The sequence below is a fragment of the Sipha flava genome, unplaced genomic scaffold (genome assembly GCF_003268045.1).
Source record: "Sipha flava isolate LNK unplaced genomic scaffold, YSA_version1 85_pilon_pilon, whole genome shotgun sequence".
NCBI lineage: Eukaryota > Metazoa > Arthropoda > Insecta > Hemiptera > Aphididae > Sipha > Sipha flava.
In genome coordinates this window covers 834,138-850,195 of record NW_020273627.1, presented here as the reverse complement: position 1 = coordinate 850,195, position 16,058 = coordinate 834,138, and the positions used below count along the sequence as shown (strand labels likewise).

General features: G+C 25.9%; 1 protein-coding gene across 3 annotated transcripts in view; it reads left to right on the top strand.

The window, feature by feature from the left end:
* Positions 1-1,101: 1,101 nt before the first annotated feature.
* LOC112693350 overlaps positions 1,102-16,058 on the top strand; it is a 28,677-nt gene continuing 13,720 nt past the window's right edge. For 2 of the 3 annotated variants that reach the window (XM_025568359.1, XM_025568358.1), the window contains exon 1: positions 4,333-4,845. The gene's annotated coding sequence lies outside the window, so the exon portion shown is untranslated. Of the gene's footprint in view, positions 1,181-4,332; positions 4,846-16,058 lie in introns of those variants that run through there. The other variant, XM_025568361.1, reaches the window with a different exon arrangement.

The following is a 16,058-nucleotide window of genomic DNA, read 5'->3' as shown; positions in this document are numbered from 1 at the left end:
AAAACCTTGGTATAAGTAAATAATAGCTGATATTGTAGCGTGATGTGTACATTGTGCAGTGGTACTCACCCATGCACTCATGCATCATAGGAGTAATTAGAACTCGACCTTCGGCTCATAAAAATGAGGTTTAAAATAAGAAGTAATTTAGAGAATTTAGATGTGCCAAAATTGTTAATAATAGTTCATAAAATAAATTAAATAAAAATTATATTTTCTTTACCTAATAACTGGAAGATTAACATTGAAGTGTCATAAACGAGTAAAGTATCCGTTAGTTATATGTAAATAGTAACTATAAAATGCAAAATTGTACTAGCTCTATACTATGACGGCCTCCCGTTATGAAAAAATTATTAACTTAGCGAACTGGTTCATATTAACAATACCTGAATCACCCGATGTTTCCCGGAAAGTTAACTGTGATTGTTTTTTTTTCATAGGTTTTATTCGATAATGCATAATATTATTTTTGTACTCGGATTATAATATTGAAATCGTCAACATCATTAAAATCTATAACCAAGAAAAAAAAACACACACACACAACAGCTTAACAACATTAAAACCAGCTTTATGTAGTATAATCACAAGCGGTAACGTTTATGTTACGCCGGATGAATCCGATAAATGTAGTATTAATGTACGTAATATGTAAAAATACGTGTATGTACTATACATAAATATTTACACACATCTGAACGTTTGTATGTCAAACACCGGATTTATAATATGACCATCATATGTTGTCGATTGGGAATGTGTAAGATTAAGGAGAAAAGTATTTAATGTTAACTTAGTATTTTAATCTAGAATAAACATTATAATTATTTTTAATTAACCATCCATTTAAAATATATACAAATATATATATATATATATATATATATGTATAAATATAGATACATCTGTGAGAATATAAAACGTTATGTAACTGATAATAATTTAACTATCAAAAACGGTATGTAATTATATTGTATTTAATTTCATCGAAAAATCGTTTGGAAAAATTATTCATTGCAGTTTTCATAGTATGAGTCTACAATATATTGGACGTAGTATATTATATATACTTACGTAGTATACTTCTAATAAATATTCTATGTGGTTTGCGAACGAGTGCGTACAAACGAGATGATGTCAGTTACAAAAGTCATTATAGGAATAGATATGAATGAAGGTAATTGATTAAAATTGTACTATTAATTAGATTTTTTTATTACATATTTTCCGTATTAATTCTTAAAAAAGCTAATTCAACTCATTCAACACTATTTATTATTATATCGACTGATAGTTTATGTCATATCTATTGATTGCTTAATTGTATTCTTGCAATTAGCGTTGTCCTATGACTAACATCATTTTGTATTAATAAAATATAAAATAACATGCTTTTATGTGTGTACAAATGAAAACAAAAAGATTTGAGTTGCTTAATTTATTATCGATATCAGAAAAATTCTAAAAAATATTGTGTTTTTAAATGTAGTAATTATAGTATTTATTTTAATTAAATTTCGGACAAAAACAAAAAAACCAATATATTTCTTATCAGAAACTAAGAAAATATTTTTATTGTTTTGTGTTATATATATAGTAAACTAAATAAAACAACTTCGTAGTGTAATATATTAAAATCCTAGTCTTGGATCACAAAGTGATAGTGTTAAGAAATGTTGTTAAAGAAGAATGGTTTAATCAGTTCTAAAGATACATTATATTTTTATATTTATTTTAAGAAATTGTTTAATTGTGCAAACAATTATTTTATCTCATAAATCAGAAATATTTAGATCATACTTAATATATTGTATAACATACATACATTTATATTTATATAATACCTGGATATTTTAGAGTAGAGTGATTAAAAAAAATTTAAATTGAAACAATCACACAAACGTCGTATATTATAATGATATTTATTTACATTTTATTAACTTACTTATACCTAAAACGGTAATTATCATAATCATCATATTAAATCATATAAAATATTCCCTAGATGGGTTACTCATTTTTTAACCAAAAATTTAATTAAAAGACCCAAAAACATTTTGACCCTTGAAATTGTAATTTTTTAATCAAACTTTCTTATTACTATATACCTATATATAATAATACGTTTATTTCCTCAGGCTTTAAAATTAATGTGTACAGCAGTTTTGGCTGCACAATTATCAGTCAGCGATTGATAATTTGATGTTTTATTCTTGTGGTAAAAATGTATTTGGCAATTTTGTAATAAATAAGCTCAATAAAATTTTTATAAAACGCGAATACATTTTTTTTCGTAGAAATCATGATAAATCATGATATATTATTAGAACTGTTTTCATAAATGGATGGTAATATTTTGTTTTGTTACTGCGTAAAAAATAATGAATATTAAAAGCGTACACGACAGTATATTACTATGCGTTCGAAACATTCTAATTGTTTAAATCGACACGTGCGTTATAGATATAATGTTGACGAGAATAAACTGTTAAAAAAATGAAACGTGACAATATATCCGGTAAAAAAAAAAACAAACGGGCCTACTAGTGTAATAACGATTTAGATTTGTGGGACAAATTTTAGTCGCAATTCGTATTGGTCCTTAAACAATAATTGTCACTTAGTAAGGTTACAAAAATATAATGATTAAGATCACGCCAATGATTTAATTTTCTAACCATATATATACTACGCATCCACGTTTATGGTTTAATTTATAGCATCTTGTAAGTCAAATCCTAAATAAACGTTGAAATGCATAGGTCAAAGTACGCTTAAAACTTTTAAACTTTAACTTAAAACTAACTTACTTACTTAAAACTTAAAACTTTAAACTTTTTGAGTCTCATTAAATTATAATATTATTATAATGTTCAATAATAATATTAATAACTAATCTATATCACTTGCAATTTTGAACTACTATTTACATAGTAATATGTTCAAGAATATAAAATTATTATTTTGTTTTTTTAGATCCCCCGCATTATGAGTAAAAATTTTAGTGTAATTAATAGTGAAATAACGGCGGTTATTATTATAAAATATCATGTCGTGGATATACATACCTAAATACGCGAACTCACGACGATTCTGAGATAAGTGGTCTTAACAATATGAAGTTCCTCTCAATAAGGATGTGTCTGTTGAATATCAAAAAGATAATAAAAAATGTCGTACAATATAGATATAAATAACGTAGCTTCATAAGAATAATGGGTGGAAAGTATATTTTGTATTTTTAATTTTCACACAGCATAAAAGATCCATTGGCATCTTTTATTATTATTATTGTTATTATTATTATTATTATTATTATTATTATTATTATAATCATAATAATTGTTATTATTGAATAATAATATTCGCACATGTTTTACATGATCTTCGCGTAAACTTAAAACATCGTACCTGCATAATGATGAACAATAATTACACATCGCGTTGTCGTTTGATATTTGATATTTGAACTATGGAAATCGAATCATCGGAAGGATTAATCATATTATTATGTTCTCGTAAGAAGTATTAGAATGTTCACACTTACCTCTTAATTTACCGAGTTGAACTTAAATTATTTACTACGTCAGAAATGTATTGTGATTTTACCATAATATTTAGTGCATATTAATATATAAATTAATCATTTAATAAATCAAATTTCCGATCGTTAACAAGCACTGACTATCAAATGCAGATGTAATTAAAATTATTATTATTAATTTATTGGTCTTAAAACTACTAATGCAAACAGTATATTTTATAATAATACAAAAGTTGATCATTATCGTTAAATATTTATTTTGTAAAATATTATTGACTTGTTTATTTATTTGTGGGGTGAATGATCTCTAAACTAAGTTTCTACTAAACCCATTGTAAATAGTGCATACGTTATATGCCTTTAACTGTACAAGTATATAAAATCTAGTCGATGCAAAACATTATGTTATAGTTGAATAAAAAAAAAAAAAAAATGTTCTTATTCAAAAAAATTATGATGATCGATGATTTAAAAATTATTTTTGTAAGTATTTAACTTTAGAAAATATTAATCACAACAATTGTTAGTAAAATATAAAACTATACATTTAAAACATGGCTTGGTTTTAAAAACAATAATGTCATATCAAGTAATTTCGATTTCATTTTTAATAACACCTTTAGGTGGATTAGTAAATAAAATAAAAAGAAGCTGTTATCATTGCAATACGTCAAATGTGCGAATTCAGACTTAACGTTTAATAATGGTAACCAACAAATACAAGTTTAAAGTGGGGAGTGGGATTTATATGGAAACAGATTGAGTGAAGGTCGTTCAACCGAGTCAGGACTGTATGGCTTAAGCTTTGTATTCGAGTGTCAAGTGAAATAGTTGGCGCGCGTTGTAGGATCTAATGACAAGTTTTAAAGGGCTATAGGTACCGGTTAATTTTGTTTTACCTTAAGCAATTAAATTTACTAAAAACACTTGTTTTGGTCTTAAATTTTACGTTTCCGAACAACTGTGCAGACATTTATATTTACATTGTTACATTAAAATATTTTACTATTATATTTTTTTCCCATTATATAAGTGCATCAATATATTGCGTCAAGAGGGAAAATTACAAAGATTAATGGTAAGATAATATAAAAAAATCGCAGTTCTTTAGAAGCAGTACATTAGACTTTGGTCAGTGCTATAATGATGACCTAAGTGAGGCTAACAGCCAGTTTTATTTGTGTGACGGACTGAACACCAAAATACTAATTCCGTCGTAGAAAGCAACTGTATGAATATCTCTTTCCAAATAGAGAAATCACATGATAGTTGGATTTTCGTAGAACATAACATTTAAGGTAAGATATTTTGTAATCTTTATGGTTTATAAAAAAATGACCTATAAAATTAATTGTAATGTGAATAGAATTTACTTAACACAAATAAATAAAACCGTGGTACCATAATTATTAAAGTTTATGTTTTTCCCACGACAAAGTTAAAAATGTGCAATTCGAAATAAAATATGAACACTGGGCTAACTAATTTAGGATAGGAAAAATATAAAATTTACTTAACATAATATGGACCCAAGATTTTTGTTATTTATCTATGCTCTACGTTCGATTTTAATAATTTTTCAATGAATCTTTTACATACTCGTACATTTATTCGTATATATTAAAGGCTATGATTTCTGTCTAGAGTGAAGAAAATGTTGGTTTCACTTTATTAAATTAATTGTGTATATATGTGAATTCATTTACATTTTTCTTTGTTTAAAAATGAAATTCGAAAATAGAAAATCAAAAATTAAATGCAAAAAATATTTTATATAATATACTTAGTACTTGGGAGTCATTTACAAAATTGGTTTTTCTCTAATTTTATAAAATAACCTCGATTGAAATACTGATTAAACGTTGTATTAGTTTTAACTATGTGAAGTATAATGACATCAAATGCATGTTATTTTCATTTTTTTGTTTTGATCATTTCCGTTTACTAGTAAATTGTAAGTACATCTAGATTACAATTTTACCGTATAACGGTGGTAACTTGATACTCAATTATTAAAATTCTCCAAAAACTTTAATTTAATATATTCAAATTTCTTCAAACATACTATAACTGTATTATTAGTCCAATTTTTTTCGTTCCTCTTACAAATTATAATTATAGGGGATCAAATAAACTTTTAGAACACCTGGGTATAGTTAGTACCTGGTTAGTAAATTATATATCTATATATATAATTTGGTGAGTAGATAAATTTGTGTATAAGTTTTTTAATGAATTTTTTAGAAATCCCTATTAATATTATCAACATGTATGTAAAAAGTCTTGGCCTGTCATCTATTAACTATATATTGAAAAAACAGTATTGGTATGATAATATATAACAATATAATAAAACAAAAATTAATAAAAGGGGTCCATGATGTGAATTTTTGTTACTTATACTTATATATCTTAAAATTACGTTTTTCTTTATCACGTCGGTCAAGACTACGACTGTGTGAATCACCAAAATATTCAATTATCAGTTATATTACTATATTTATATACAAAAATATAGGGAATTATTCTATAACAAATAATTATAATCGATAAATTACGAATGATAAAAAATATTATGTATTTTTGTTAAGATTTGTGATATTAACAAATAGTATATGGTTAATTTTATTTAGCTTCTATGATTTAAAACTTATAATATGTCTTTCATTAGTTTTACTATAATATGTTTAAGAAAAAAAAGACATTTTTATTTGCATTTGTTTTTAAAACCATAATTATTAAATTTTTTTTTTTAATTTATTTTTTTAATATTGTGTTATTAAAAATATGTTATTTAATTTGAATTTGTTAATTGTTATTCAAACAATAAAAATAGTTTGCAACATTTTGAGAAAAAATCATTTATATTTATAGGTATTCTATTAAACATTGTTTTTATTATTTTAATTATTTAAATTACCTAAATTTCGTATAATAATAAAAAAGTATAACAGTACGACTAGTTTCAATTTGAAATGTATAAAAATAGAAAGAATTGTAAAAAAAAATAATAATACACATCATGGTAAAAATAATAGCTATTTTACTTCAATCAAAACCTAAAAACAAGGTCAGGTATAAAAAAAATTCCTAACTCTTTCCTGCTTTAGTACAAAAGTCCAGGGTTTTAATTCACACCCTTACTATATTTAATAGTAATAATATTTCTTTATTACGGGAATAAATTCCAATTTCAATTTTTTCCATATATATATATATATATATACATACATTATTAGTAATTTAAAGTATTTAAATTTTATACAAATATCTATAACATCAAATGACGTCTTTACTTTGAGTAAATTATTAATATTTTACTTAATATAATTCACTCTCAATGAATCCATTCAATCTTATATCATTAATAAAAGCGTTAAGAGATCCTTGTTCCATCACATTCTAGATGTGAAGCATTGATATTTTTTTGTTAATTAGTTATCATTTAAGTATTTGATATAGCCAAAAAATACTATGGATTAAGTATTAATAACAAAAAAATAATAATAAAACATTTAAACGTTGTGAGAATATCATTACTATTTAGTTTCTTAGGTTAATACGATGTATGAATATTATCAAATTAACGATTTACACTTAAAATTGTAGGGAGCAAATACTAAATGTAATAACCATTTTTTAATAAACACGTATACATAAAACATGCTGTTTAATAGTTACAAATTTTTATTGTTTTGCAAAAATGAAGGAATGCTTTTTTGCATCGTTATGACGCAATATGTGTACATATACGTATTTATTTTATAAATTATTTCTTGTTTTCCGAACACTTCCGACGAATCACAAGCCATTGTTTCCCTCCTCGTAACACGATTTCCTGTACAATATATTATTACATAATTATACACACGATTGTAATAATATTATAAATTAGGAACAACATCGAAATCAAATATGTATCTCTAGAAATTAAAATATTGTTTAAATTTGTACCGTCTTAATCATTGTTTTTAATGCTTCATTTAATTACTTATAACAAAAATATATGTTATATAATATTATCACTGTTATCATAAAGACGAATTGAAAAAATGTATTGAATAAACTTAACTACCATCACACACTGTAATATGATTATAATTATACTTAAAATAAAACTGTAATAATGTCCAATATGTTCCGTGTATACAATTCTTGTACAGTTGCATTGCATGCTTAAATATTATAATAAATCGTACTTGACCTTTACCCGATTTTCTAGTTTTCAGAGATAAATAGTGTGTTTACATATTATCAGAGTTCGATAAGCAACACGTTTCTAATTAAAGATTTTTATGGTAACATCGTTAAGAAGCCAATGTATACTAAACGAGTAATAGTATGTACTTATATACGTGTATATGTATGTGTATGTGTACAGTGGCGTCCAATCTTAATGCTAGATGTAGCAGCCCCTGCATCTAAAAAGTAACGGGTGAATGGGTACAATAACATGGGGGTTAAAATAATTAACTTGAGACATATTAATTTCATAATCAAAAATATTAAGGCGTGAGAATTAGAACATTATCTGCGTTTTGTAAGATTGTTTAAATTATTTATTTTAATTTTGAAGATCTTAATTATTTAAAAAAAAATGTATCTATTATACGTAGATAAATTTTTAAAAATTAAAATAGCTGACAAAATATAAATTATATTGCTTAGTGCTATGTGCAATTATTTGTAAAATGTCTATAATGTTAAGAATTTTGAGAGAGAAAAAAAATTAAGCTTTGAGTTTTTCGAGTAGTGGGTGGATATAGTAATATCGTGCTACACCTGCAAAATACATCAGGTACGCCACTATGTGTACGTGTATGTTAGTTTATGTGAGTGTAATAAATAATACTACAAGTGTGGTACATAGAATAATTATTATGATGCTTATTGAACGTCATTGCGTAAATGTTTAGAATGTGAAGAGTATGCGTTACGGTTCATTTGTGTAGTACAGCAGTTTGCAGACAAGTATAAAATCGGTGAACTATCTACAGTAATCGTCCTGAAATGGTGTCATAGAAAATGTATTAAAACCCGTTAAGTAACGGTATATACTCTCCGTGTTGCAGGTTAGGTACACACGCTTATAGAATAAGCCGATTAAACCGTCAGCGCATAATGATTGGGCAAAAAATTTACAGAAACAATATAATGTTATTATTGTTGAATTTTTTGATCAATATCAATTATTAATCTTCACTGCTTCACTTACCCGAGGTTAAGTCAACTGTTATACGTAGGCCTCAACTGTATTATGCACACCCAATGTGACATGATTCTTCTACAGCATTTGCATAAGTTATCGAAGAGATTTTACCTACTTAGCATGATATACGAAACGTTTGTTCGTTTCATAAGGAACTTTAATTGAACATTTTAACTCGCATAAATTTAGCATATTTTATTGTTGAAGGTTTTTTCAGTACTTATATAATAAATCGTCGAGTCAATTCTCTATAGGTACACGTTAATATTACGATCGAAGTAATTGTATTTACATACAAATGGTATAAAATTAGTTACCAAATCACTCCCTCTATCACTTCTACTCATTTTTATTTCATACACAGTTTAAAAAAAGGTTGTGTATTCCATGGAAGAAAAATTTTATTTTCAATTTATATTATCGAAACATGAATATAACTGGAATGATAAAAAAAAATTTTACTAGTGTTATCTCAGAAATTTAAATTTTATTGTACTATCAACTCATTACGAATGTATCTTCGGGGTTAGCAATAATATTTATTGTGTATGGTTTTAAGTAGTCTACGCCTTTTAACTATATTTCATTAAAATTAAATAAAAATTATTTGACAAATGATTTCGTCAAAATAGTGACTTAAATTATTTTTGAAATTATCATTCAGTTTTACTTTGTTTAGAATCTGAAAAATAAATCGCGATGACGTCAGCGAAGGTTAAAAGGTTCTGTGGTCTGTGCTTATGAATTTAGGGTTGGATTGCATAACATCTGAAATCATCCATACAACTACGTTATATAATATTATAATACAGTTATGGTTCTTTACATTCGAAATGTGCGTGGTAACCGCAGATAATTAAATAATATGCGAGTCGATAAATGACGTTACATTTGTTTTGATTCACGAACTGGTAACGTTGTACAAATAGATATAACAACCCACGGAACAGAGGCTATATTTTCATCTGTTTAACGTAACGTTCGTTGATTATGATTTTCTGTTCGGCCGTACGTTACCATAATAATTGGTGTGATTAATTATATGCATTCAATTTTCTAGCAATAAGCAGCTATTAAAGCACTAATTAATCGACTTTGATTGCAATGAAATACCGATTTGCATTATATAGTTACCTACCTTGATATATAATAATGTACAACCAATTAGTCGAGTATAAGTATACCAGTTCGCAGACATGCGATTGAAAATAATTTACCATCGAGTCGAAAATATATTTTAGATATTCATTAATATTTTTAAATCGTGTGCAACACAATGGTTCAAATGTATTTAGAATCACACTCCGCTACAGTGATATCAGTTAATGCTATAATACGATGTTCGGCGTTCAGTAGAAACCCATGTATAAGAGAAACCTATCATAAATCCTAAGGGACTGATAACGATTAATGGGTGAAGAAGGTCTTATTCGATATCCGTTCCATGAGGATGTCAACTCAAGTTTGTAGTTGTTTTGTCCGTCCTACGTTCAACATAGTAACAGAGCAAATAAAGTAAAGAGCCTATATTATGACATTTATGACGGATTTAAAGTTCGAGCGCGTACTATAAAATTTAAAAATATGCATTTTTTTTGAGAACATCCCATATTATCATTTTCTGAAAATTATAAGGATTTCAGTTTAAAATTTATTTAAACAATCGTTAATTTTTTGTCAGTCAGCATTCTGCATTGAATATAATATCACGTTTACACTCATTTAAGTCTACGATTTTTCATTTGAAGTTTAGACCCAGGGGCGGAACTAAGAAGTGGAAGACGGGGATTTATCCTCGGGCGTAACATTTTAGAGGATGTAATATTTGTTGTTATTAACAACTAGTTTAATATTTTTAATTTTGTTAAGTACTGATATTAAGTATAAAACTCAATGAGTATGATTGTATGTTATATATTAGAAAAACATTTTCGAGAAGAGTATTTGATTAGTGGTTTATGATAGGGAGTAATTTTAACATTTTCTTCGGGCGTAAAAATTCCACCTCAATTTAGACCTTAGCATTTTAAGTTGATTTGTGTTTGTGCGTGTTTCAATTGTCAGCAGTACTATTTAAATCAAATATATTTACCATAAATGAATAGTTTACATGTTATACAAAAACATCAGAACTAACGCCGGCAATAAATATTAATAGGATTAACATAACCTTGTGGACAACTTATTTATTTTCCAATTCGCTATTTACGCAGTTATTTATTGACATTATAACATATTTCATTGCCAATATGTGTCTAATTCATGCATTAATAACTTAATCTTTTTCTGAGTATTGAATTTCTTTTTAATGTGGTAATATATTTTTTTTAATTGGTGATTCATTAATTTATTGTTTTATTAAAAAACATTGTACCTAAATCAAAGATTAAAGTTTATTTTTTGTTATCGTGCATGCTAATAATATAATGTGTTAATTTGTTAGTTTTACATGTTCTTATAATTCAATAAATGAATCATTGGATAATATTTATTGATTCCATTTTAGTAACTAAGGAACAGTTCTACATTTTTGATATGGAATGATGTGTGTAGAAATTAATAACTTAGGTTTATTTGTTTACTCGTATACATTATGATAGTGTCACGCTTATGAGGAAACAGCTACAACTGAATTGGGCCCTGAGTTTAAAATTACTACACTCGTTGGGTTCTGAATTATTTTAGGTATACACTAATTCCTAAATATTTTTTGGTAAGTACTACATTATACTAACATTTTCTTTCCTATTTTAAAAGACTTAGGACTGTCTATTATCTATTTAGACCATAGGTATGGTTAAAAATGTTTTTTTTTAGTTTCTTTTCCATTCATTTTTATTTATATTATATAATGATTTTAAAATTTTTAATATTTTTACCAACACAATTGTAATAATTTATATTTTAATGGAAAAGAAACTAAAAAACAAAAAAAAAAACTATAAAGAACATTTATAACCATACCTGTAGTCTAAATATATCATAGACAGTCCTAAATCTATTAAAATGGGAAGGAAAATTTTAGTATAATGTAGTACTTACCAAAAAATATCCAGGAACTAGTGTAGTACTTATAAAACTCCGGGACCCAACTAGTGTAGTACCTATAAAAATCCAGGATCCAACTAGTACACTACCTCCGTTTAGCCCCTAGTACTGGGGACCCAACTCGGATGCTCAGAAGGAAACAACTTTTTCGATGTAAAAACCTGTTTAAATAATTTTAAAAATAAAAATGACCATGCTCCTTAAATTATATTTATTATCAGTTTAATGGTCTAAAATTACGACAAAGACGCCTCTTCGAAGGAAAGGAATGTTATGGAATGTTATCCCACCTCCTCTATATCCGATATTTAATTAACAAAATACCATGATGTTGGTAATCTTGAGCAAAAGATTTTTTTTTCATATCCTATGTAAGGAAAAGCTCTATTGAAAAGTCTAAACTTCCATATATACCGGCGCCAAAGTTCTTTCACAATAGTCATAACTAGGGAACGGATTTATATAAAAATGCATATATCTATTGGAATGAGTTTTCTAAAATCTAATGACAATTTTTCCCGATTTAGATCATTCTTATTAAAATAACACTAATTTTATTTTGCATATTTTACACATTTATATTTTGACGTTTTTACCTTTTTTTTCATATTTGAATTGCATATTAATAGTTTTATAGTGCATATTTATATTTTAAGCACCTATATTGGTTTTATCTTATATTTTCACGTTCATAGCCACATAATATCGATGAAATCTTATTAGGACTGATCCTTATGGCCAAAGATAAGATACTCATATCTAATATATATATATATGTTAGTCTGTATGCAATGAGCCTGAAGAGCAGCAGGCTGTTTGGAAAAATAATAAGTAGTTCGCAAACGGGCTACCCCATTGCAAAGAGCCTAGTCTTTTTGCAAAAAAACTAATTTTCCATATGGCCTACGATATATATATGTATATTAATATTGATTAATTTATATCATATGAATCTAGTTCAAGTGATAGATGAAAATCAATAAGTTTGTGTCGTGCATTCGTTGTATGTACAATTACGTGTAAAATCCTGTCAGTTTTTGTTTCGTTATTTAAAAATGCCTCATTTGAAAACATCAGTCAAAAGCCATCTACAAACAACAAACATATGGAAATGAATATAAAGGTATTTTCTGAACCTATTATTTAATTTTGTTTTTTAATATTTGTGAAATTTCGGTTAACACAACTACAATGTTTTCAGGTAGAACATTTATCACACGATAAACACAAGAATAATTTAAGACTTAAATAATTAGATTTAAAAAATACACAACTGAGTTTCATTTCTAATATAATCGTGGATAACTTTAATGAAGATATCTCCAAGGTTTTTATTTTTACAAATATTTCCTTATTTAAATTACAAAATTCATATCTTCGCACTTTCCTGGAAAAATATAATAAATGACACATACCAGACGAGTCAACCAAACAAAAAAATTATGTGAACAAGTGCTAATCTGAAACTAGAAACAATATAAGAAGTTTAATTGGAGATCATAGTATCCAATTTAAATTGACGAAATCACTGATTTTTGAGGGACACTATGTAATGAATGTTATTGTCAGTACATTAGAAATAGAATGACCAAGTCAAATATTTTTACTTCATTACGAGGTTTTATAAAGAACAAACTATAGTACAATTGTTCAAATTTTTGATCGGATACTTATAGTTGTATGGCCTACTGGAGTTAGTCACAATAAAGTATTGTTATTTATTTTAGTGACGTCGTACTCTATATGATTAAATCAGGTAAATAAATTATATCATTTTTTCCAAAAGTCATTAAGGAATAAATCTCCTAAAGTTGATGAACTCATTTCTAACGTCAAAAAAGGTTTTTAAAAGCTCCATCGCATACTATACTTTTCAGCAATATGGTACCTAATCTTGCACTTCCACCGCAACCTATATTAATACGATGGGATACAAAGCTAAACGGAGCATTTTATTATTGTGAAAACTTTTAAATTATTGTAGAGATAATTCTTGAATTGATCAGTGAAGATTCTATTCCAATTAAAAAATTATAAGATTTGATAAAAGATCCATATTTGAAAGCTAATTTAATTTACATCAAATCAAATTTTGAAATAATATCCATCACAATAAAAATTTTAGAATCAAAAGGTTACTTGTTATCGGAAGCAATGACTAAAATCAAAAATGTAAAACGTGCAAAGGAAAAATAACGATGAACTGTCCGAAGATTTAAATGCGAGTGATATTGCATGTTTGAAGTACACTCTCATAAATACAGCTGCCATCGAGAGAAGTTTTTCAATATTTAAAAATATACTAACAGATAATCGAAAGAAGTTGATGTTTGAACTTCTTAAGCAATTTCTGATCATCCAGTGTAATAAGATAAAATATGAATTCAATTTTTTTTTTCATTTTTTTTTAATAAGGGCTAATATTTTATAGATTAGAAAATATTAAAGAATCTTAAAGATAAAGAACTTATACTGAAAATAACAAAATATCTTATTTTAATATTTAATTAATGAATACATGTACTTAATTTTAAAATAATTTTAATTAAAATAGTTTTTGATTGAATTTTAAGTACATATTTAAAAATAAATGCATATTTTGTAGCATATTACAGCATTTTTAGGTGCATATTCTGAACATTTTTTGTACGTTTAAAACCGTTCCCTAGTCATAACCAATATAATACATATAGAATGTTTTTAAGATTATTGGTTAATTATTTTTATTAGAATTGTATAAATTCTATATAGCTGTAGTTTTATTCAAAAAGTTATAGATAAAATTAGTACCTAATTGTATATACTACAATTTCAGATATTATTAAGTTGTGCCAATTTACGCTGATATGAATTCATATACTAAAATCATGTGTCTTTACTAGAAACTGAAAAATATTAAAATGAATAATAAGGTGATTTTTTTTTCCACAGCATAATAAATTTGAATAAAACTAGTTTATAAACGAGTTCATTGAATCATTTTTGGACTGCTAAGATTTATGTTTTTAAATATATTTAAATAATACGACTAGCACAACAAAATCGTTAGCAGTGTCTCATCATAATAATTCTAAATATTTAAGGTTTTCGTTATTTTGTTTTCCTATCCCATATCTAGTTATGGTTATCTTGTAACGGCAGTTAACTAAAGTCTTATTACATTATGTCTGGTTTACCGTATACTAGAAATAAATCGTCAATGATTTTTACTTCAAACGGATGAATATATTTTCTAATATAGATACTAAAACATCTCAATATCATCTTATATTATTTTTTATCTTTGTCTAACGTATTATTAATTATTTTCCGTGTTACAATGGACCAACAGATAAAGTAATACCATATTAATCTACAGGCAACGTTTTAAGCAACGCCACAAGCACATGATTATTATTTTAACATTTCATCATAATAAACAATGTTGTTGTTATTATTATTTTGATTATTTTGGTTATCTATAAGTTCGCATCAAGTTTATTAGTTAATTTGTACAGAAATAAACATTTTATTACTTATGAAATACGATGTTATACCCATTAAATTGTGCTTAATATGCAAATGAAATCACGTGTAATTGTAATGGCAATTTACGCACGTGCATTACATAATAGTAATTATTGCATTTAAACATGTTTTTTAATAGTCTATACATGATTTTATAAAAATTTATTTCCCCACACTAATATCCATATCTTTAATAATTTGACAAATAAATGGACAAATTTGTTCTACACGTCAAGCTCAATAGTACGACTCGTTTTTGCATATTTACCTTTTTTACGTATCTTTTGTAGGCATTTACCTTTTTACGATACCATTTGAGCACAACAGCACATTTTCCTTCTAACTTTATTGACTTAGGACTATCTATTTTGTACAGACATGATTAAAAATGTGTATATGAATTTTTTATTCTAAATAAATATACAACTAAACTATTCATAAGTAGTTATTGTAGTCTATCTCTGTTAGTCCTGATATACTATAATTCTAAATAAATAAATAGTATTTAATTTACTAATTTTTGAATGGTGAAATTTAAGTCCGATTTTTTTCATATTATTTAAACAATCAATAGTTTTATTTTTATATTCACATCAAATATTTTCTAATTGTACCTTCTTATTTACTATCTCTTTTATTTTAAAATTTACATTTGTACTGTTTATTAAATTCATTTTTAAATCTGTTTTACTTTGAATTTAATAAATATTTCGATTATTTGATACATGTGTGGATGACCAGTGTAAA